Source organism: Gadus morhua, chromosome 11 (assembly GCF_902167405.1).
Source record: "Gadus morhua chromosome 11, gadMor3.0, whole genome shotgun sequence".
In the NCBI taxonomy this organism is placed as follows: domain Eukaryota; kingdom Metazoa; phylum Chordata; class Actinopteri; order Gadiformes; family Gadidae; genus Gadus; species Gadus morhua.
In genome coordinates this window covers 5,317,500-5,337,284 of record NC_044058.1, presented here as the reverse complement: position 1 = coordinate 5,337,284, position 19,785 = coordinate 5,317,500, and the positions used below count along the sequence as shown (strand labels likewise).

General features: G+C 40.3%; 25 non-coding genes across 25 annotated transcripts; all 25 read right to left on the bottom strand.

Annotated features, from left to right (window-relative positions):
• Positions 1-562: 562 nt before the first annotated feature.
• On the bottom strand, positions 563-678 carry LOC115554896 (U5 spliceosomal RNA). The gene has a single exon (XR_003978750.1). It is a non-coding gene; the product is annotated as a U5 spliceosomal RNA (small nuclear RNA).
• A 2,211-nt stretch (positions 679-2,889) lies between these two features.
• LOC115554868 (U5 spliceosomal RNA) lies at positions 2,890-3,005 on the bottom strand. The gene has a single exon (XR_003978726.1). It is a non-coding gene; the product is annotated as a U5 spliceosomal RNA (small nuclear RNA).
• Positions 3,006-3,617: 612 nt separating this feature from the next.
• Positions 3,618-3,733, bottom strand: LOC115554867 (U5 spliceosomal RNA). Its single transcript, XR_003978725.1, has one exon. It is a non-coding gene; the product is annotated as a U5 spliceosomal RNA (small nuclear RNA).
• Positions 3,734-4,345: 612 nt separating this feature from the next.
• On the bottom strand, positions 4,346-4,461 carry LOC115554833 (U5 spliceosomal RNA). Its single transcript, XR_003978694.1, has one exon. It is a non-coding gene; the product is annotated as a U5 spliceosomal RNA (small nuclear RNA).
• Positions 4,462-5,077: 616 nt separating this feature from the next.
• LOC115554822 (U5 spliceosomal RNA) lies at positions 5,078-5,193 on the bottom strand. The gene has a single exon (XR_003978684.1). It is a non-coding gene; the product is annotated as a U5 spliceosomal RNA (small nuclear RNA).
• A 613-nt stretch (positions 5,194-5,806) lies between these two features.
• On the bottom strand, positions 5,807-5,922 carry LOC115554821 (U5 spliceosomal RNA). The gene has a single exon (XR_003978683.1). It is a non-coding gene; the product is annotated as a U5 spliceosomal RNA (small nuclear RNA).
• A 612-nt stretch (positions 5,923-6,534) lies between these two features.
• LOC115554832 (U5 spliceosomal RNA) lies at positions 6,535-6,650 on the bottom strand. Its single transcript, XR_003978693.1, has one exon. It is a non-coding gene; the product is annotated as a U5 spliceosomal RNA (small nuclear RNA).
• Positions 6,651-7,263: 613 nt separating this feature from the next.
• Positions 7,264-7,379, bottom strand: LOC115554820 (U5 spliceosomal RNA). Its single transcript, XR_003978682.1, has one exon. It is a non-coding gene; the product is annotated as a U5 spliceosomal RNA (small nuclear RNA).
• Positions 7,380-7,992: 613 nt separating this feature from the next.
• LOC115554831 (U5 spliceosomal RNA) lies at positions 7,993-8,108 on the bottom strand. The gene has a single exon (XR_003978692.1). It is a non-coding gene; the product is annotated as a U5 spliceosomal RNA (small nuclear RNA).
• Positions 8,109-8,702: 594 nt separating this feature from the next.
• On the bottom strand, positions 8,703-8,818 carry LOC115554819 (U5 spliceosomal RNA). Its single transcript, XR_003978681.1, has one exon. It is a non-coding gene; the product is annotated as a U5 spliceosomal RNA (small nuclear RNA).
• Positions 8,819-9,430: 612 nt separating this feature from the next.
• On the bottom strand, positions 9,431-9,546 carry LOC115554818 (U5 spliceosomal RNA). Its single transcript, XR_003978680.1, has one exon. It is a non-coding gene; the product is annotated as a U5 spliceosomal RNA (small nuclear RNA).
• Positions 9,547-10,159: 613 nt separating this feature from the next.
• LOC115554815 (U5 spliceosomal RNA) lies at positions 10,160-10,275 on the bottom strand. Its single transcript, XR_003978678.1, has one exon. It is a non-coding gene; the product is annotated as a U5 spliceosomal RNA (small nuclear RNA).
• Positions 10,276-10,892: 617 nt separating this feature from the next.
• Positions 10,893-11,005, bottom strand: LOC115554891 (U5 spliceosomal RNA). Its single transcript, XR_003978746.1, has one exon. It is a non-coding gene; the product is annotated as a U5 spliceosomal RNA (small nuclear RNA).
• Positions 11,006-11,618: 613 nt separating this feature from the next.
• Positions 11,619-11,734, bottom strand: LOC115554814 (U5 spliceosomal RNA). The gene has a single exon (XR_003978677.1). It is a non-coding gene; the product is annotated as a U5 spliceosomal RNA (small nuclear RNA).
• Positions 11,735-12,347: 613 nt separating this feature from the next.
• Positions 12,348-12,463, bottom strand: LOC115554813 (U5 spliceosomal RNA). Its single transcript, XR_003978676.1, has one exon. It is a non-coding gene; the product is annotated as a U5 spliceosomal RNA (small nuclear RNA).
• Positions 12,464-13,075: 612 nt separating this feature from the next.
• LOC115554812 (U5 spliceosomal RNA) lies at positions 13,076-13,191 on the bottom strand. Its single transcript, XR_003978675.1, has one exon. It is a non-coding gene; the product is annotated as a U5 spliceosomal RNA (small nuclear RNA).
• Positions 13,192-13,803: 612 nt separating this feature from the next.
• LOC115554811 (U5 spliceosomal RNA) lies at positions 13,804-13,919 on the bottom strand. The gene has a single exon (XR_003978674.1). It is a non-coding gene; the product is annotated as a U5 spliceosomal RNA (small nuclear RNA).
• Positions 13,920-14,535: 616 nt separating this feature from the next.
• On the bottom strand, positions 14,536-14,648 carry LOC115554889 (U5 spliceosomal RNA). Its single transcript, XR_003978744.1, has one exon. It is a non-coding gene; the product is annotated as a U5 spliceosomal RNA (small nuclear RNA).
• A 612-nt stretch (positions 14,649-15,260) lies between these two features.
• Positions 15,261-15,376, bottom strand: LOC115554810 (U5 spliceosomal RNA). Its single transcript, XR_003978673.1, has one exon. It is a non-coding gene; the product is annotated as a U5 spliceosomal RNA (small nuclear RNA).
• A 613-nt stretch (positions 15,377-15,989) lies between these two features.
• Positions 15,990-16,105, bottom strand: LOC115554809 (U5 spliceosomal RNA). Its single transcript, XR_003978672.1, has one exon. It is a non-coding gene; the product is annotated as a U5 spliceosomal RNA (small nuclear RNA).
• A 612-nt stretch (positions 16,106-16,717) lies between these two features.
• LOC115554808 (U5 spliceosomal RNA) lies at positions 16,718-16,833 on the bottom strand. The gene has a single exon (XR_003978671.1). It is a non-coding gene; the product is annotated as a U5 spliceosomal RNA (small nuclear RNA).
• A 614-nt stretch (positions 16,834-17,447) lies between these two features.
• On the bottom strand, positions 17,448-17,563 carry LOC115554807 (U5 spliceosomal RNA). Its single transcript, XR_003978670.1, has one exon. It is a non-coding gene; the product is annotated as a U5 spliceosomal RNA (small nuclear RNA).
• Positions 17,564-18,179: 616 nt separating this feature from the next.
• Positions 18,180-18,292, bottom strand: LOC115554888 (U5 spliceosomal RNA). The gene has a single exon (XR_003978743.1). It is a non-coding gene; the product is annotated as a U5 spliceosomal RNA (small nuclear RNA).
• A 613-nt stretch (positions 18,293-18,905) lies between these two features.
• Positions 18,906-19,021, bottom strand: LOC115554806 (U5 spliceosomal RNA). Its single transcript, XR_003978669.1, has one exon. It is a non-coding gene; the product is annotated as a U5 spliceosomal RNA (small nuclear RNA).
• Positions 19,022-19,634: 613 nt separating this feature from the next.
• LOC115554803 (U5 spliceosomal RNA) lies at positions 19,635-19,750 on the bottom strand. The gene has a single exon (XR_003978667.1). It is a non-coding gene; the product is annotated as a U5 spliceosomal RNA (small nuclear RNA).
• Positions 19,751-19,785: the final 35 nt, after the last annotated feature.

Here is a 19,785-nt window from a genome sequence, read left to right as displayed (position 1 = left end):
AAGTGATGTTTTTTAAACAAACTAACCTATAGTTGGACTTTTGCAGCAATAATCAGAGGCACTAGTGTTAAGACTACAGATTGCCACGAAGGATTCTGTATGACACGTTCCAATTGAAATGTCATTTAAAGAGTAAATTTACCATTTTGTAAGGCATTGTGGGTAGTTTGGTGCACAGGTTTTCGAAGAGCAAATGTTAGCCGTATCACCTAAGCATGAATTGTGGCATCACATGGGCCTTCATGCCGAGTTGTTACACACGTAATGGAACATACAGACAAATTACTAAATAGCCTTGTACAGATAGGCCTAGGATACAGTTTAGACTTCTTGTGGCGTGTAGCAACAAGTGTACTGTGAAAAGTGCATATTGACTACCATCTGGTGGATAGAAAAGATAAAGGTATTTAATCTCATTTCATTGCTGACAGGGAATCGGTTCTTTCAGGCCACAAGTGTTGGGCGGATTTTTTTCGACGTAAAATACACTTTAGTGTGCAGTCACACCATGCGGCTGACCACTTCGGATCCAGACATTTTCTTTACTTTAACATTGATAGAGAGCCCCACCTTACGGCAGAGCATCAAAAAATTGGTTGAAACCCATATTGCTCCTCGCCACGGAAATCTTTAGTAAAAGGCGAAAGATTTATACGATCTGAAGAGAAACCTGAGTGATACTGTTCACACGCGTTCGAATGTCGTCCCATTGTCCCGTCTAATACCTTAAGTGATGTTTTTTAAACAAACTAACCTATAGTTGGACTTTTGCAGCAATAATCAGAGGCACTAGTGTTAAGACTACAGATTGCCACAAAGGATTCTGTATGACACGTTCCAATTGAAATGTCAGTTAAAGAGTAAATTTACCATTTTGTAAGGCATTGTGGGTAGTGTGGTGCACAGGTTTTCGAAGAGCAAATGTTAGCCGTATCACCTAAGCATGAATTGTGGCATCAAATGGGCCTTCATGCCGAGTTGTTACACACGTACAGTGGCGGAGCCACGTGGTGGCCAGGGGTGGCCGTGGCCACCATGGGTCAAACTTCGGCCACCCCGCTGGCCACCCCTACGACCGGGCCAAAAAAAAGAAAATCGAAACGCTATTTTCGCATAGCTGTCGTTCCCTTAAGGACGCATTTTACTGCAACACAAAACGGGAGCTTCCAATGCGAGTAGAGTTTACTTCTTTGTGATTGAATTACCAGCAGCCACAGATGCAACATTGTAGCATGTGAAAACCACAAAATTCTGCCGTGTCCATGTATGGGCAGATTTAGAATAATTAGTTGCAAAATGTTGCAAATTCAAAGTCGGTATTCTTTCTTCTCTATGCATAGCGCATCTCGTCGATTATGCTGTTTCGTGCTGCCAGCCTTTTAGTGAGATCAGAGAGTGTTGAGAAGGACAGTACAAAAATATCTTTGGCAAGATGGATATAAGAGAGACCCGCAGTGAATATTCAACCCCGTCCACTTGACATCGGGTAGGTGCATGACAGGTAGGCCTACCGTAAAACGTAAATAGCCCGGGCTATTTGTTTTCTATCACTGAACTTTCGGACAAAACTGTTGCTCAGCAACGATGGGAAATAGCCTATCAAATGCATTATTTAAACCAGTATGAATATTACCGTAGGCCTACATGTTTACCAGGCAATTGAATAACGCCTGCCCTGCACACAAACACAGGCACGCACGCACACGCAGTGCGTGCCTGTGTGGTAATCGGGAGAGTTGGGAGAATTCACTGTGGCACGTTAACTTTTCGGGGGGCGCCGGGTCAACGTCGCAACCAATTCGATTTTGTCTAGAGGGGAGTAACTGAGCGCCCCCTCCCGAATATACAGCCCAGGTCTGCCTTGAACTGCGATTGGTCAGAAAGACGTAACAGCTAATGACAACATTTTACTCTCATGGAGGCTCGAACAGAGTGACACACAAACACACACAGTTTTTCACCCACTCCGTATCCAGCTTGTTCCATGCTTAAAGCACCCAGGCTACTATGCGGCGAGCTGGGGCTCTCATGTTCCCCCCTGCGGTGTATTCCTTGTCCGCATCCCCTGCCATCCAGTTGTACGATTCATGCAGACTGGTTTTGAACGGCTGATTCCATGGATGTACTTTGTGTTTTCCCGGCGATGTGGCGAAGCTGTATGGTTATGCTGTTGAGAGCTTAAATAAATGCACTATATAAGTTGACTATGAACAATTATTGAAGTTTAACATTTTCTTCAGCAAATTTGACAACCGACAGATACAATATTGTAGCCAGTGAAAATCGCAAAAAAAAAATGAGACACTAAAATAATGGACTTATTTTCTCTAGATGTACCCTCTAGATGGGTATGTTTAAGTTAACTCCAGGATTGGGGACTGGGACTACTAGAATAGTTAGAATAAACTAGTCGTTTTTTCCGCTGCCTGGTATGTCAGCGGTATGAAAAAGCCTAATACTATCAGGTAAAGCCGACTTTAGATGCTTAATGAAAACAATCATGTTTCTGATTTGTGGCCACCACTATGAGAATTTTGGTCCCAGTCTGGCCACCCCTATAAAATTATTCTGGCTCCGCCACTGCACACGTAATGGAACATACTGACAAATTACTAAATAGCCTTGTACAGATAGGCCTAGGATACAGTTTAGACTTCTTGTGGCGTGTAGCAACAAGTGTACTGTGAAAAATGCATATTGACTATCATCTGGTGGATAGAAAAGATAAAGGTATTTAATCTCATTTCATTGCTTACAGGGAATTGGTTCTTTCAGGCCACAAGTGTTGGGCGGATTTTTTTCGACGTAAAAAACACTTTAGTGTGCAGTCAAACCACACGGCTGACCACTTCGGATCCAGACATTTTCTTTACTGTAACATTGATAGAAAGCCCCACCTTACGGCAGAACATCAAAAAATTGGTTGAAACTCATATTGCTCCTCTCCACGGAAATCTTTAGTAAAAGGCGAAAGATTTATACGATCTGAAGAGAAACCTGAGTGATACTGTTCACACGCGTTCGAATGTCGTCCAATTGTCCCGTCTAATACCTTAAGTGATGTTTTTTAAACAAACTAACCTATAGTTGGACTTTTGCAGCAATAATCAGAGGCACTAGTGTTAAGACTACAGATTGCCACGAAGGATTCTGTATGACACGTTCCAATTGAAATGTCATTTAAAGAGTAAATTTACCATTTTGTAAGGCATTGTGGGTAGTTCGGTGCACAGGTTTTCGAAGAGCAAATGTTAGCCGTATCACCTAAGCATGAATTGTGGCATCAAATGGGCCTTCATGCCGAGTTGTTACACACGTAATGGAACATACAGACAAATTACTAAATAGCCTTGTACAGATAGGCCTAGGATACAGTTTAGACTTCTTGTGGCGTGTAGCAACAAGTGTACTGTGAAAAGTGCATATTGACTACCATCTGGTGGATAGAAAAGATAAAGGTATTTAATCTCATTTCATTGCTGACAGGGAATTGGTTCTTTCAGGCTACAAGTGTTGGGCGGATTTTTTTCGACGTAAAAAACACTTTAGTGTGCAGTCAAACCACACGGCTGACCACTTCGGATCCAGACATTTTCTTTACTTTAACATTGATAGAAAGCCCCACCTTACGGCAGAACATCAAAAAATTGGTTGAAACTCATATTGCTCCTCTCCACGGAAATCTTTAGTAAAAGGCGAAAGATTTATACGATCTGAAGAGAAACCTGAGTGATACTGTTCACACGCGTTCGAATGTCGTCCCATTGTCCCGTCTAATACCTCAAGTGATGTTTTTTAAACAAACTAACCTATAGTTGGACTTTTGCAGCAATAATCAGAGGCACTAGTGTTAAGACTACAGATTGCCACAAAGGATTCTGTATGACACGTTCCAATTGAAATGTCAGTTAAAGAGTAAATTTACCATTTTGTAAGGCATTGTGGGTAGTGTGGTGCACAGGTTTTCGAAGAGCAAATGTTAGCCGTATCACCTAAGCATGAATTGTGGCATCAAATGGGCCTTCATGCCGAGTTGTTACACACGTAATGGAACATACTGACAAATTACTAAATAGCCTTGTACAGATAGGCCTAGGATACAGTTTAGACTTCTTGTGGCGTGTAGCAACAAGTGTACTGTGAAAAGTGCATATTGACTACCATCTGGTGGATAGAAAAGATAAAGGTATTTAATCTCATTTCATTGCTGACAGGGAATCGGTTCTTTCAGGCCACAAGTGTTGGGCGGATTTTTTTCGACGTAAAATACACTTTAGTGTGCAGTCACACCATGCGGCTGACCACTTCGGATCCAGACATTTTCTTTACTTTAACATTGATAGAGAGCCCCACCTTACGGCAGAGCATCAAAAAATTGGTTGAAACTCATATTGCTCCTCTCCACGGAAATCTTTAGTAAAAGGCGAAAGATTTATACGATCTGAAGAGAAACCTGAGTGATACTGTTCATACGCGTTCGAATGTCGTCCCATTGTCCCGTCTAATACCTTAAGTGATGTTTTATAAAACAAACAGTAACCTATAGTTGGACTTTTGCAGCAATAATCAGAGGCACTAGTGTTAAGACTACAGATTGCCACGAAGGATTCTGTATGACACGTTCCAATTGAAATGTCATTTAAAGAGTAAATTTACCATTTTGTAAGGCATTGTGGGTAGTTTGGTGCACAGGTTTTCGAAGAGCAAATGTTAGCCGTATCACCTAAGCATGAATTGTGGCATCAAATGGGCCTTCATGCCGAGTTGTTACACACGTAATGGAACATACATGACAAATTACTAAATAGCCTTGTACAGATAGGCCTAGGATACAGTTTAGACTTCTTGTGGCGTGTAGCAACAAGTGTACTGTGAAAAGTGCATATTGACTACCATCTGGTGGATAGAAAAGATAAAGGTATTTAATCTCATTTCATTGCTGACAGGGAATTGGTTCTTTCAGGCCACAAGTGTTGGGCGGATTTTTTTCGACGTAAAAAACACTTTAGTGTGCAGTCAAACCACACGGCTGACCACTTCGGATCCAGACATTTTCTTTACTTTAACATTGATAGAAAGCCCCACCTTACGGCAGAGCATCAAAAAATTGGTTGAAACTCATATTGCTCCTCTCCACGGAAATCTTTAGTAAAAGGCGAAAGATTTATACGATCTGAAGAGAAACCTGAGTGATACTGTTCACACGCGTTCGAATGTCGTCCCATTGTCCAGTCTAATACCTTAAGTGATGTTTTTTAAACAAACTAACCTATAGTTGGACTTTTGCAGCAATAATCAGAGGCACTAGTGTTAAGACTACAGATTGCCACGAAGGATTCTGTATGACACGTTCCAATTGAAATGTCATTTAAAGAGTAAATTTACCATTTTGTAAGGCATTGTGGGTAGTTTGGTGCACAGGTTTTCGAAGAGCAAATGTTAGCCGTATCACCTAAGCATGAATTGTGGCATCAAATGGGCCTTCATGCCGAGTTGTTACACACGTAATGGAACATACATGACAAATTACTAAATAGCCTTGTACAGATAGGCCTAGGATACAGTTTAGACTTCTTGTGGCGTGTAGCAACAAGTGTACTGTGAAAAATGCATATTGACTATCATCTGGTGGATAGAAAAGATAAAGGTATTTAATCTCATTTCATTGCTGACAGGGAATTGGTTCTTTCAGGCCACAAGTGTTGGGCGGATTTTTTTCGACGTAAAAAACACTTTAGTGTGCAGTCAAACCACACGGCTGACCACTTCGGATCCAGACATTTTCTTTACTTTAACATTGATAGAAAGCCCCACCTTACGGCAGAGCATCAAAAAATTGGTTGAAACTCATATTGCTCCTCTCCACGGAAATCTTTAGTAAAAGGCGAAAGATTTATACGATCTGAAGAGAAACCTGAGTGATACTGTTCACACGCGTTCGAATGTCGTCCCATTGTCCCGTCTAATACCTTAAGTGATGTTTTTTAAACAAACTAACCTATAGTTGGACTTTTGCAGCAATAATCAGAGGCACTAGTGTTAAGACTACAGATTGCCACGAAGGATTCTGTATGACACGTTCCAATTGAAATGTCATTTAAAGAGTAAATTTACCATTTTGTAAGGCATTGTGGGTAGTTTGGTGCACAGGTTTTCGAAGAGCAAATGTTAGCCGTATCACCTAAGCATGAATTGTGGCATCAAATGGGCCTTCATGCCGAGTTGTTACACACGTAATGGAACATACAGACAAATTACTAAATAGCCTTGTACAGACAGGCCTAGGATACAGTTTAGACTTCTTGTGGCGTGTAGCAACAAGTGTACTGTGAAAAGTGCATATTGACTACCATCTGGTGGATAGAAAAGATAAAGGTATTTAATCTCATTTCATTGCTGACAGGGAATTGGTTCTTTCAGGCCACAAGTGTTGGGCGGACTTTTTTCGACGTAAAATACACTTTAGTGTGCAGTCACACCATGCGGCTGACCACTTCGGATCCAGACATTTTCTTTACTTTAACATTGATAAAGAGCCCCACCTTACGGCAGAGCATCAAAAAATTGGTTGAAACTCATATTGCTCCTCTCCACGGAAATCTTTAGTAAAAGGCGAAAGATTTATACGATCTGAAGAGAAACCTGAGTGATACTGTTCACACGCGTTCGAATGTCGTCCCATTGTCCCGTCTAATACCTTAAGTGATGTTTTTTAATCAAACTTACCTATAGTTGGACTTTTGCAGCAATAATCAGAGGCACTAGTGTTAAGACTACAGATTGCCACAAAGGATTCTGTATGACACGTTCCAATTGAAATGTCAGTTAAAGAGTAAATTTACCATTTTGTAAGGCATTGTGGGTAGTGTGGTGCACAGGTTTTCGAAGAGCAAATGTTAGCCGTATCACCTAAGCATGAATTGTGGCATCAAATGGGCCTTCATGCCGAGTTGTTACACACGTAATGGAACATACATGACAAATTACTAAATAGCCTTGTACAGATAGGCCTAGGATACAGTTTAGACTTCTTGTGGCGTGTAGCAACAAGTGTACTGTGAAAAGTGCATATTGACTACCATCTGGTGGATAGAAAAGATAAAGGTATTTAATCTCATTTCATTGCTGACAGGGAATTGGTTCTTTCAGGCCACAAGTGTTGGGCGGATTTTTTTCGACGTAAAAAACACTTTAGTGTGCAGTCAAACCACACGGCTGACCACTTCGGATCCAGACATTTTCTTTACTTTAACATTGATAGAAAGCCCCACCTTACGGCAGAGCATCAAAAAATTGGTTGAAACTCATATTGCTCCTCTCCACGGAAATCTTTAGTAAAAGGCGAAAGATTTATACGATCTGAAGAGAAACCTGAGTGATACTGTTCACACGCGTTCGAATGTCGTCCCATTGTCCCGTCTAATACCTTAAGTGATGTTTTTTAAACAAACTAACCTATAGTTGGACTTTTGCAGCAATAATCAGAGGCACTAGTGTTAAGACTACAGATTGCCACGAAGGATTCTGTATGACACGTTCCAATTGAAATGTCAGTTAAAGAGTAAATTTACCATTTTGTAAGGCATTGTGGGTAGTGTGGTGCACAGGTTTTCGAAGAGCAAATGTTAGCCGTATCACCTAAGCATGAATTGTGGCATCAAATGGGCCTTCATGCCGAGTTGTTACACACGTAATGGAACATACATGACAAATTACTAAATAGCCTTGTACAGATAGGCCTAGGATACAGTTTAGACTTCTTGTGGCGTGTAGCAACAAGTGTACTGTGAAAAGTGCATATTGACTACCATCTGGTGGATAGAAAAGATAAAGGTATTTAATCTCATTTCATTGCTGACAGGGAATTGGTTCTTTCAGGCTACAAGTGTTGGGCGGATTTTTTTCGACGTAAAAAACACTTTAGTGTGCAGTCAAACCACACGGCTGACCACTTCGGATCCAGACATTTTCTTTACTTTAACATTGATAGAGAGCCCCACCTTACGGCAGAGCATCAAAAAATTGGTTGAAACTCATATTGCTCCTCTCCACGGAAATCTTTAGTAAAAGGCGAAAGATTTATACGATCTGAAGAGAAACCTGAGTGATACTGTTCACACGCGTTCGAATGTCGTCCCATTGTCCCGTCTAATACCTCAAGTGATGTTTTTTAAACAAACTAACCTATAGTTGGACTTTTGCAGCAATAATCAGAGGCACTAGTGTTAAGACTACAGATTGCCACAAAGGATTCTGTATGACACGTTCCAATTGAAATGTCAGTTAAAGAGTAAATTTACCATTTTGTAAGGCATTGTGGGTAGTTTGGTGCACAGGTTTTCGAAGAGCAAATGTTAGCCGTATCACCTAAGCATGAATTGTGGCATCAAATGGGCCTTCATGCCGAGTTGTTACACACGTAATGGAACATACTGACAAATTACTAAATAGCCTTGTACAGATAGGCTTCTTGTGGCGTGTAGCAACAAGTGTACTGTGAAAAGTGCATATTGACTACCATCTGGTGGATAGAAAAGATAAAGGTATTTAATCTCATTTCATTGCTGACAGGGAATTGGTTCTTTCAGGCTACAAGTGTTGGGCGGATTTTTTTCGACGTAAAAAACACTTTAGTGTGCAGTCAAACCACACGGCTGACCACTTCGGATCCAGACATTTTCTTTACTTTAACATTGATAGAAAGCCCCACCTTACGGCAGAGCATCAAAAAATTGGTTGAAACTCATATTGCTCCTCTCCACGGAAATCTTTAGTAAAAGGCGAAAGATTTATACGATCTGAAGAGAAACCTGAGTGATACTGTTCACACGCGTTCGAATGTCGTCCCATTGTCCCGTCTAATACCTTAAGTGATGTTTTTTAAACAAACTAACCTATAGTTGGACTTTTGCAGCAATAATCAGAGGCACTAGTGTTAAGACTACAGATTGCCACAAAGGATTCTGTATGACACGTTCCAATTGAAATGTCAGTTAAAGAGTAATTTTACCATTTTGTAAGGCATTGTGGGTAGTTTGGTGCACAGGTTTTCGAAGAGCAAATGTTAGCCGTATCACCAAAGCATGAATTGTGGCATCAAATCGGCCTTCATGCCGAGTTGTTACACACGTAATGGAACATACTGACAAATTACTAAATAGCCTTGTACAGATAGGCCTAGGATACAGTTTAGACTTCTTGTGGCGTGTAGCAACAAGTGTACTGTGAAAAATGCATATTGACTATCATCTGGTGGATAGAAAAGATAAAGGTACTTAATCTCATTTCATTGCTTGCAGGGAATTGGTTCTTTCAGGCCACAAGTGTTGGGCGGATTTTTTTCGACGTAAAAAACACTTTAGTGTGCAGTCAAACCACACGGCTGACCACTTCGGATCCAGACATTTTCTTTACTTTAACATTGATAGAAAGCCCCACCTTACGGCAGAGCATCAAAAAATTGGTTGAAACTCATATTGCTCCTCTCCACGGAAATCTTTAGTAAAAGGCGAAAGATTTATACGATCTGAAGAGAAACCTGAGTGATACTATTCACACGCGTTCGAATGTCGTCCCATTGTCCAGTCTAATACCTTAAGTGATGTTTTTTAAACAAACTAACCTATAGTTGGACTTTTGCAGCAATAATCAGAGGCACTAGTGTTAAGACTACAGATTGCCACGAAGGATTCTGTATGACACGTTCCAATTGAAATGTCATTTAAAGAGTAAATTTACCATTTTGTAAGGCATTGTGGGTAGTTTGGTGCACAGGTTTTCGAAGAGCAAATGTTAGCCGTATCACCTAAGCATGAATTGTGGCATCAAATGGGCCTTCATGCCGAGTTGTTACACACGTAATGGAACATACAGACAAATTACTAAATAGCCTTGTACAGATAGGCCTAGGATACAGTTTAGACTTCTTGTGGCGAGTAGCAACAAGTGTACTGTGAAAAGTGCATATTGACTACCATCTGGTGGATAGAAAAGATAAAGGTATTTAATCTCATTTCATTGCTGACAGGGAATTGGTTCTTTCAGGCCACAAGTGTTGGGCGGATTTTTTTCGACGTAATATACACTTTAGTGTGCAGTCAAACCACAGCGGCTGACCACTTCGGATCCAGACATTTTCTTTACTTTAACATTGATAGAAAGCCCCACCTTACGGCAGAGCATCAAAAAATTGGTTGAAACTCATATTGCTCCTCTCCACGGAAATCTTTAGTAAAAGGCGAAAGATTTATACGATCTGAAGAGAAACCTGAGTGATACTGTTCACACGCGTTCGAATGTCGTCCCATTGTCCCGTCTAATACCTTAAGTGATGTTTTTTAAACAAACTAACCTATAGTTGGACTTTTGCAGCAATAATCAGAGGCACTAGTGTTAAGACTACAGATTGCCACAAAGGATTCTGTATGACACGTTCCAATTGAAATGTCAGTTAAAGAGTAAATTTACCATTTTGTAAGGCATTGTGGGTAGTGTGGTGCACAGGTTTTCGAAGAGCAAATGTTAGCCGTATCACCTAAGCATGAATTGTGGCATCAAATGGGCCTTCATGCCGAGTTGTTACACACGTAATGGAACATACATGACAAATTACTAAATAGCCTTGTACAGATAGGCCTAGGATACAGTTTAGACTTCTTGTGGCGTGTAGCAACAAGTGTACTGTGAAAAGTGCATATTGACTACCATCTGGTGGATAGAAAAGATAAAGGTATTTAATCTCATTTCATTGCTGACAGGGAATTGGTTCTTTCAGGCTACAAGTGTTGGGCGGATTTTTTTCGACGTAAAAAACACTTTAGTGTGCAGTCAAACCACACGGCTGACCACTTCGGATCCAGACATTTTCTTTACTTTAACATTGATAGAAAGCCCCACCTTACGGCAGAAGCATCAAAAAATTGGTTGAAACTCATATTGCTCCTCTCCACGGAAATCTTTAGTAAAAGGCGAAAGATTTATACGATCTGAAGAGAAACCTGAGTGATACTGTTCACACGCGTTCGAATGTCGTCCCATTGTCCCGTCTAATACCTTAAGTGATGTTTTTTAAACAAACTAACCTATAGTTGGACTTTTGCAGCAATAATCAGAGGCACTAGTGTTAAGACTACAGATTGCCACAAAGGATTCTGTATGACACGTTCCAATTGAAATGTCAGTTAAAGAGTAAATTTACCATTTTGTAAGGCATTGTGGGTAGTGTGGTGCACAGGTTTTCGAAGAGCAAATGTTAGCCGTATCACCTAAGCATGAATTGTGGCATCAAATGGGCCTTCATGCCGAGTTGTTACACACGTAATGGAACATACTGACAAATTACTAAATAGCCTTGTACAGATAGGCCTAGGATACAGTTTAGACTTCTTGTGGCGTGTAGCAACAAGTGTACTGTGAAAAGTGCATATTGACTACCATCTGGTGGATAGAAAAGATAAAGGTATTTAATCTCATTTCATTGCTGACAGGGAATTGGTTCTTTCAGGCCACAAGTGTTGGGCGGATTTTTTTCGACGTAAAAAAACACTTTAGTGTGCAGTCAAACCACACGGCTGACCACTTCGGATCCAGACATTTTCTTTACTTTAACATTGATAGAAAGCCCCACCTTACGGCAGAGCATCAAAAAATTGGTTGAAACTCATATTGCTCCTCTCCACGGAAATCTTTAGTAAAAGGCGAAAGATTTATACGATCTGAAGAGAAACCTGAGTGATACTGTTCACACGCGTTCGAATGTCGTCCCATTGTCCCGTCTAATACCTTAAGTGATGTTTTTTAAAACAAACTAACCTATAGTTGGACTTTTGCAGCAATAATCAGAGGCACTAGTGTTAAGACTACAGATTGCCACAAAGGATTCTGTATGACACGTTCCAATTGAAATGTCAGTTAAAGAGTAATTTTACCATTTTGTAAGGCATTGTGGGTAGTTTGGTGCACAGGTTTTCGAAGAGCAAATGTTAGCCGTATCACCAAAGCATGAATTGTGGCATCAAATCGGCCTTCATGCCGAGTTGTTACACACGTAATGGAACATACTGACAAATTACTAAATAGCCTTGTACAGATAGGCCTAGGATACAGTTTAGACTTCTTGTGGCGTGTAGCAACAAGTGTACTGTGAAAAGTGCATATTGACTACCATCTGGTGGATAGAAAAGATAAAGGTATTTAATCTCATTTCATTGCTGACAGGGAATTGGTTCTTTCAGGCCACAAGTGTTGGGCGGATTTTTTTCGACGTAAAAAACACTTTAGTGTGCAGTCAAACCACACGGCTGACCACTTCGGATCCAGACATTTTCTTTACTTTAACATTGATAGAAAGCCCCACCTTACGGCAGAGCATCAAAAAATTGGTTGAAACTCATATTGCTCCTCTCCACGGAAATCTTTAGTAAAAGGCGAAAGATTTATACGATCTGAAGAGAAACCTGAGTGATACTGTTCACACGCGTTCGAATGTCGTCCCATTGTCCCGTCTAATACCTTAAGTGATGTTTTTTAAACAAACTAACCTATAGTTGGACTTTTGCAGCAATAATCAGAGGCACTAGTGTTAAGACTACAGATTGCCACAAAGGATTCTGTATGACACGTTCCAATTGAAATGTCAGTTAAAGAGTAATTTTACCATTTTGTAAGGCATTGTGGGTAGTTTGGTGCACAGGTTTTCGAAGAGCAAATGTTAGCCGTATCACCAAAGCATGAATTGTGGCATCAAATCGGCCTTCATGCCGAGTTGTTACACACGTAATGGAACATACTGACAAATTACTAAATAGCCTTGTACAGATAGGCCTAGGATACAGTTTAGACTTCTTGTGGCGTGTAGCAACAAGTGTACTGTGAAAAATGCATATTGACTATCATCTGGTGGATAGAAAAGATAAAGGTACTTAATCTCATTTCATTGCTTGCAGGGAATTGGTTCTTTCAGGCCACAAGTGTTGGGCGGATTTTTTTCGACGTAAAAAACACTTTAGTGTGCAGTCAAACCACACGGCTGACCACTTCGGATCCAGACATTTTCTTTACTTTAACATTGATAGAAAGCCCCACCTTACGGCAGAGCATCAAAAAATTGGTTGAAACTCATATTGCTCCTCTCCACGGAAATCTTTAGTAAAAGGCGAAAGATTTATACGATCTGAAGAGAAACCTGAGTGATACTGTTCACACGCGTTCGAATGTCGTCCCATTGTCCCGTCTAATACCTTAAGTGATGTTTTTTAAACAAACTAACCTATAGTTGGACTTTTGCAGCAATAATCAGAGGCACTAGTGTTAAGACTACAGATTGCCACGAAGGATTCTGTATGACACGTTCCAATTGAAATGTCAGTTAAAGAGTAATTTTACCATTTTGTAAGGCATTGTGGGTAGTTTGGTGCACAGGTTTTCGAAGAGCAAATGTTAGCCGTATCACCAAAGCATGAATTGTGGCATCAAATCGGCCTTCATGCCGAGTTGTTACACACGTAATGGAACATACTGACAAATTACTAAATAGCCTTGTACAGATAGGCCTAGGATACAGTTTAGACTTCTTGTGGCGTGTAGCAACAAGTGTACTGTGAAAAGTGCATATTGACTACCATCTGGTGGATAGAAAAGATAAAGGTATTTAATCTCATTTCATTGCTGACAGGGAATTGGTTCTTTCAGGCCACAAGTGTTGGGCGGATTTTTTTCGACGTAAAAAACACTTTAGTGTGCAGTCAAACCACACGGCTGACCACTTCGGATCCAGACATTTTCTTTACTTTAACATTGATAGAAAGCCCCACCTTACGGCAGAGCATCAAAAAATTGGTTGAAACTCATATTGCTCCTCTCCACGGAAATCTTTAGTAAAAGGCGAAAGATTTATACGATCTGAAGAGAAACCTGAGTGATACTGTTCACACGCGTTCGAATGTCGTCCCATTGTCCCGTCTAATACCTTAAGTGATGTTTTTTAAACAAACTAACCTATAGTTGGACTTTTGCAGCAATAATCAGAGGCACTAGTGTTAAGACTACAGATTGCCACGAAGGATTCTGTATGACACGTTCCAATTGAAATGTCAGTTAAAGAGTAAATTTACCATTTTGTAAGGCATTGTGGGTAGTGTGGTGCACAGGTTTTCGAAGAGCAAATGTTAGCCGTATCACCTAAGCATGAATTGTGGCATCAAATGGGCCTTCATGCCGAGTTGTTACACACGTAATGGAACATACTGACAAATTACTAAATAGCCTTGTACAGATAGGCCTAGGATACAGTTTAGACTTCTTGTGGCGTGTAGCAACAAGTGTACTGTGAAAAGTGCATATTGACTACCATCTGGTGGATAGAAAAGATAAAGGTATTTAATCTCATTTCATTGCTTACAGGGAATTGGTTCTTTCAGGCCACAAGTGTTGGGCGGATTTTTTTCGACGTAAAAAACACTTTAGTGTGCAGTCAAACCACACGGCTGACCACTTCGGATCCAGACATTTTCTTTACTTTAACATTGATAGAAAGCCCCACCTTACGGCAGAAGCATCAAAAAATTGGTTGAAACTCATATTGCTCCTCTCCACGGAAATCTTTAGTAAAAGGCGAAAGATTTATACGATCTGAAGAGAAACCTGAGTGATACTGTTCACACGCGTTCGAATGTCGTCCCATTGTCCCGTCTAATACCTTAAGTGATGTTTTTTAAACAAACTAACCTATAGTTGGACTTTTGCAGCAATAATCAGAGGCACTAGTGTTAAGACTACAGATTGCCACAAAGGATTCTGTATGACACGTTCCAATTGAAATGTCAGTTAAAGAGTAAATTTACCATTTTGTAAGGCATTGTGGGTAGTGTGGTGCACAGGTTTTCGAAGAGCAAATGTTAGCCGGATCACCTAAGCATGAATTGTGGCATCAAATGGGCCTTCATGCCGAGTTGTTACACACGTAATGGAACATACTGACAAATTACTAAATAGCCTTGTACAGATAGGCCTAGGATACAGTTTAGACTTCTTGTGGCGTGTAGCAACAAGTGTACTGTGAAAAGTGCATATTGACTACCATCTGGTGGATAGAAAAGATAAAGGTATTTAATCTCATTTCATTGCTGACAGGGAATTGGTTCTTTCAGGCTACAAGTGTTGGGCGGATTTTTTTCGACGTAAAAAACACTTTAGTGTGCAGTCAAACCACACGGCTGACCACTTCGGATCCAGACATTTTCTTTACTTTAACATTGATAGAAAGCCCCACCTTACGGCAGAGCATCAAAAAATTGGTTGAAACTCATATTGCTCCTCTCCACGGAAATCTTTAGTAAAAGGCGAAAGATTTATACGATCTGAAGAGAAACCTGAGTGATACTGTTCACACGCGTTCGAATGTCGTCCCATTGTCCCGTCTAATACCTTAAGTGATGTTTTTTAAACAAACTAACCTATAGTTGGACTTTTGCAGCAATAATCAGAGGCACTAGTGTTAAGACTACAGATTGCCACGAAGGATTCTGTATGACACGTTCCAATTGAAATGTCATTTAAAGAGTAAATTTACCATTTTGTAAGGCATTGTGGGTAGTTTGGTGCACAGGTTTTCGAAGAGCAAATGTTAGCCGGATCACCTAAGCATGAATTGTGGCATCAAATGGGCCTTCATGCCGAGTTGTTACACACGTAATGGAACATACATGACAAATTACTAAATAGCCTTGTACAGATAGGCCTAGGATACAGTTTAGACTTCTTGTGGCGTGTAGCAACAAGTGTACTGTGAAAAGTGCATATTGACTACCATCTGGTGGATAGAAAAGATAAAGGTATTTAATCTCATTTCATTGCTGACAGGGAATTGGTTCTTTCAGGCCACAAGTGTTGGGCGGATTTTTTTCGACGTAAAAAACACTTTAGTGTGCAGTCAAACCACACGGCTGACCACTTCGGATCCAGACATTTTCTTTACTTTAACATTGATAGAAAGCCCCACCTTACGGCAGAGCATCAAAAAATTGGTTGAAACTCATATTGCTCCTCTCCACGGAAATCTTTAGTAAAAGGCGAAAGATTTATACGATCTGAAGAGAAACCTGAGTGATACTGTTCACACGCGTTCGAATGTCGTCCCATTGTCCCGTCTAATACCTTAAGTGATGTTTTTTAAACAAACTAACCTATAGTTGGACTTTTGCAGCAATAATCAGAGGCACTAGTGTTAAGACTACAGATTGCCACAAAGGATTCTGTATGACACGTTCCAATTGAAATGTCAGTTAAAGAGTAATTTTACCATTTTGTAAGGCATTGTGGGTAGTTTGGTGCACAGGTTTTCGAAGAGCAAATGTTAGCCGTATCACCTAAGCATGAATTGTGGCATCAAATGGGCCTTCATGCCGAGTTGTTACACACGTAATGGAACATACTGACAAATTACTAAATAGCCTTGTACAGATAGGCCTAGGATACAGTTTAGACTTCTTGTGGCGTGTAGCAACAAGTGTACTGTGAAAAATGCATATTGACTATCATCTGGTGGATAGAAAAGATAAAGGTATTTAATCTCATTTCATTGCTTACAGGGAATTGGTTCTTTCAGGCCACAAGTGTTGGGCGGATTTTTTTCGACGTAAAAAACACTTTAGTGTGCAGTCAAACCACACGGCTGACCACTTCGGATCCAGACATTTTCTTTACTTTAACATTGATAGAAAGCCCCACCTTACGGCAGAGCATCAAAAAATTGGTTGAAACTCATATTGCTCCTCTCCACGGAAATCTTTAGTAAAAGGCGAAAGATTTATACGATCTGAAGAGAAACCTGAGTGATACTATTCACACGCGTTCGAATGTCGTCCCATTGTCCAGTCTAATACCTTAAGTGATGTTTTTTAAACAAACTAACCTATAGTTGGACTTTTGCAGCAATAATCAGAGGCACTAGTGTTAAGACTACAGATTGCCACGAAGGATTCTGTATGACACGTTCCAATTGAAATGTCATTTAAAGAGTAAATTTACCATTTTGTAAGGCATTGTGGGTAGTTTGGTGCACAGGTTTTCGAAGAGCAAATGTTAGCCGTATCACCTAAGCATGAATTGTGGCATCAAATGGGCCTTCATGCCGAGTTGTTACACACGTAATGGAACATACATGACAAATTACTAAATAGCCTTGTACAGATAGGCCTAGGATACAGTTTAGACTTCTTGTGGCGTGTAGCAACAAGTGTACTGTGAAAAAGTGCATATTGACTACCATCTGGTGGATAGAAAAGATAAAGGTATTTAATCTCATTTCATTGCTGACAGGGAATTGGTTCTTTCAGGCCACAAGTGTTGGGCGGATTTTTTTCGACGTAAAAAACACTTTAGTGTGCAGTCAAACCACACGGCTGACCACTTCGGATCCAGACATTTTCTTTACTTTAACATTGATAGAAAGCCCCACCTTACGGCAGAGCATCAAAAAATTGGTTGAAACTCATATTGCTCCTCTCCACGGAAATCTTTAGTAAAAGGCGAAAGATTTATACGATCTGAAGAGAAACCTGAGTGATACTGTTCACACGCGTTCGAATGTCGTCCCATTGTCCCGTCTAATACCTTAAGTGATGTTTTTTAAACAAACTAACCTATAGTTGGACTTTTGCAGCAATAATCAGAGGCACTAGTGTTAAGACTACAGATTGCCACAAAGGATTCTGTATGACACGTTCCAATTGAAATGTCAGTTAAAGAGTAATTTTACCATTTTGTAAGGCATTGTGGGTAGTGTGGTGCACAGGTTTTCGAAGAGCAAATGTTAGCCGTATCACCTAAGCATGAATTGTGGCATCAAATGGGCCTTCATGCCGAGTTGTTACACACGTAATGGAACATACTGACAAATTACTAAATAGCCTTGTACAGATAGGCCTAGGATACAGTTTAGACTTCTTGTGGCGTGTAGCAACAAGTGTACTGTGAAAAATGCATATTGACTATCATCTGGTGGATAGAAAAGATAAAGGTATTTAATCTCATTTCATTGCTGACAGGGAATTGGTTCTTTCAGGCCACAAGTGTTGGGCGGATTTTTTTCGACGTAAAAAACACTTTAGTGTGCAGTCAAACCACACGGCTGACCACTTCGGATCCAGACATTTTCTTTACTTTAACATTGATAGAAAGCCCCACCTTACGGCAGAAGCATCAAAAAATTGGTTGAAACTCATATTGCTCCTCTCCACGGAAATCTTTAGTAAAAGGCGAAAGATTTATACGATCTGAAGAGAAACCTGAGTGATACTGTTCACACGCGTTCGAATGTCGTCCCATTGTCCCGTCTAATACCTCAAGTGATGTTTTTTAAACAAACTAACCTATAGTTGGACTTTTGCAGCAATAATCAGAGGCACTAGTGTTAAGACTACAGATTGCCACGAAGGATTCTGTATGACACGTTCCAATTGAAATGTCAGTTAAAGAGTAAATTTACCATTTTGTAAGGCATTGTGGGTAGTGTGGTGCACAGGTTTTCGAAGAGCAAATGTTAGCCGTATCACCTAAGCATGAATTGTGGCATCAAATGGGCCTTCATGCCGAGTTGTTACACACGTAATGGAACATACTGACAAATTACTAAATAGCCTTGTACAGATAGGCCTAGGATACAGTTTAGACTTCTTGTGGCGTGTAGCAACAAGTGTACTGTGAAAAAGTGCATATTGACTATCATCTGGTGGATAGAAAAGATAAAGGTATTTAATCTCATTTCATTGCTGACAGGGAATTGGTTCTTTCAGGCCACAAGTGTTGGGCGGATTTTTTTCGACGTAAAAAACACTTTAGTGTGCAGTCAAACCACACGGCTGACCACTTCGGATCCAGACATTTTCTTTACTTTAACATTGATAGAAAGCCCCACCTTACGGCAGAGCATCAAAAAATTGGTTGAAACTCATATTGCTCCTCTCCACGGAAATCTTTAGTAAAAGGCGAAAGATTTATACGATCTGAAGAGAAACCTGAGTGATACTGTTCACACGCGTTCGAATGTCGTCCCATTGTCCCGTCTAATACCTTAAGTGATGTTTTTTAAACAAACTAACCTATAGTTGGACTTTTGCAGCAATAATCAGAGGCACTAGTGTTAAGACTACAGATTGCCACGAAGGATTCTGTATGACACGTTCCAATTGAAATGTCATTTAAAGAGTAAATTTACCATTTTGTAAGGCATTGTGGGTAGTTTGGTGCACAGGTTTTCGAAGAGCAAATGTTAGCCGTATCACCTAAGCATGAATTGTGGCATCAAATGGGCCTTCATGCCGAGTTGTTACACACGTAATGGAACATACATGACAAATTACTAAATAGCCTTGTACAGATAGGCCTAGGATACAGTTTAGACTTCTTGTGGCGTGTAGCAACAAGTGTACTGTGAAAAGTGCATATTGACTACCATCTGGTGGATAGAAAAGATAAAGGTATTTAATCTCATTTCATTGCTGACAGGGAATTGGTTCTTTCAGGCCACAAGTGTTGGGCGGATTTTTTTCGACGTAAAAAACACTTTAGTGTGCAGTCAAACCACACGGCTGACCACTTCGGATCCAGACATTTTCTTTACTTTAACATTGATAGAAAGCCCCACCTTACGGCAGAGCATCAAAAAATTGGTTGAAACTCATATTGCTCCTCTCCACGGAAATCTTTAGTAAAAGGCGAAAGATTTATACGATCTGAAGAGAAACCTGAGTGATACTGTTCACACGCGTTCGAATGTCGTCCCATTGT